The sequence below is a fragment of the Trifolium pratense genome, linkage group LG4 (assembly GCF_020283565.1).
Source record: "Trifolium pratense cultivar HEN17-A07 linkage group LG4, ARS_RC_1.1, whole genome shotgun sequence".
NCBI classification, from domain to species: domain Eukaryota; kingdom Viridiplantae; phylum Streptophyta; class Magnoliopsida; order Fabales; family Fabaceae; genus Trifolium; species Trifolium pratense.
Genome location: NC_060062.1, coordinates 11,159,449 through 11,161,583, shown reverse-complemented (window position 1 = coordinate 11,161,583; position 2,135 = coordinate 11,159,449). Strand labels below are relative to the sequence as shown.

The 2,135-nt window shown below is 27.0% G+C and overlaps 1 long non-coding RNA gene across 1 annotated transcript; it reads right to left on the bottom strand.

Moving 5' to 3' along the window:
- Positions 1 to 471: 471 nt before the first annotated feature.
- LOC123919731 lies at positions 472 to 1,027 on the bottom strand. Its single transcript, XR_006813307.1, has 2 exons — positions 806 to 1,027; positions 472 to 705 (listed from the first exon to the last, which is right to left on the bottom strand). It is a non-coding gene; the product is annotated as an uncharacterized LOC123919731 (long non-coding RNA).
- Between the last annotated feature and the right edge of the window lie 1,108 nt (positions 1,028 to 2,135).

The following is a 2,135-nucleotide window of genomic DNA, read 5'->3' as shown; positions in this document are numbered from 1 at the left end:
GAGACAAATTAGTCTTCCATTCGTTATAATAATGGAATATTTTGTCTCGGTATAAAAATATCAAGAATTAATTTGGGCTTCATATCTGTTTTTTTTTTTTTTTGGGACAATGGGTTTCATAATGAAGGACTAATATAAGTCTTCTGATCTAAATTCTAATTTTTTTTTTTTTATTATGATCGGATTGTCACAAAGCTTCCTTCACTGCATGCATTGACTACTTGTGATTGCACTCAATCCTGGATTATGATTTTGGTCTTCTATATTCAGTAACTCATGCAATTGGTCTCCTATTTTTAGTCATAGTTCTTTTTGACAAAGAATCTTAGACTTTTAAAAATATATTATTTAGAATTTACATCTAAAAATCTAAGGAGAAATTATTTTTTAAACTTATTATAAGGAAACTAATTTCCCAGTTCGTTCGTCCAAGACACCAATCTAATACAACCTGCAAGGCAACAACACATATCTATATGAAATCGATTACAACTAACCATTAAATCCAATACATTTAATTAATTTGCTCTTTGTATTTTTGTGCTCTTTGTATTTTTGTTTATATTTTTCATAAATCAATGAGTTGCAAAGGATGAAGTGGAGATATCCCAACTAGGTCAAACCGACAAAAATTATCAATGCACTTCATAACAATAGGTAAATCTGCTATTGGACAATCATCGTCAGTAAGGCAAGGAATGCGAGCTGTGTTGTCAAATAATAAAAAAAATCTTACTAAAAGAATATATAATATTGTGAATAAGATAAGTTAGAAAATTTGAAAATAGTTTGAAAAAATACATACCACCACTAGTTACAATAGGAAATAGAGAAAGAAACATAATCAAAGCATAAACAAACATGAGAATTTGAGCCATATTTTTCATGCTTTTTTGCATGTAATAAACAATTTTTCTAGCACTTTATAAGTAAAATTTCATGCATTGTTAACTTTAATTAAATAGTTTTTGGATTTTAGGAGTTGCAAGAAGCCATTTATAAAATTGGAATGAATCTCAAATGTGTCTAATCAATGTGTCATGTATGTCCATTTAGCTGACTCAATTTACAACTTAACCATAGTAAAGACTTAACATAAAAATTTGATGATCATCCAAATTCATTATTATTTTTTATTAAACTTCATTATATTGTTTTATATTTTTATTACCCTTTCGTAATAGATAGGTTAAATCCCAAAAAAAAAAAAAACAATAATGAGTGATGAAAAAAAATTAATTGTATAAATAATGTGTCCAAGAGGTGACAATATATTTATTTATAATTTTAAAAGTACCATAGAATGACTTTTCTTTTCTTACACAATTTTAATTATATCAATATATTGTGTAAAAACTAAATTTAGATGCAATATTTACTTGCTTTGACGTTTATGTAGAAGGTGTCTTTCAATGCAGTGTCGTTTATTACAAAGACATGTGGAATGTTCTTTGAATTGTCCTACATGCAATTATGAGGGGGATGATTCACATGTTTGTTGTCTATTTTACATAATTATGTAGTTTGCATCAACAACAAGTAGTGATAGATTGTTCTCCATTTGCTGCAGTAAGGACGACGCAACAATGGTGCAAATTGCTACATTATTTTGGTGTATTTGATATAACCGTAATGATAATTTAATCTAATTATAATTTTTCAAATATTTGAACAAAAAACTTGTAATAATAATTTATTCGTGAAATCGATAAACAAATTATCATCAATAAAAATTTTCTGAGAGATACGACTGATTAAGATAGGTAGGATTAAGATGTTTTTGTGTCTAAACTTGAACATCAATATTTCAATAACTCAATCTCTTGTGTAGTCACGAGTTAAAATAGAGAATCTTTAAGTTACAGGATACAAATAATTTTGAACATTATATAAGTGATGATCCAATAATTTTGCATGTTACCAACTTCAAATCAAGAGTTGTCCCTATTCCCTAACTCATTTAATCCATGAAATACTTAAATTGACAAGTCAATACTGATAATAATTTGAGAAAATTAATTAATTGAATGATACTGACGTATGTTGTATAAAGGAATGAATAAAGTTGTATATTGCATTACTTTTGAGAGTTTACAAGAGGTGTATATATACACAAGTATAGTAACCTAATTGGA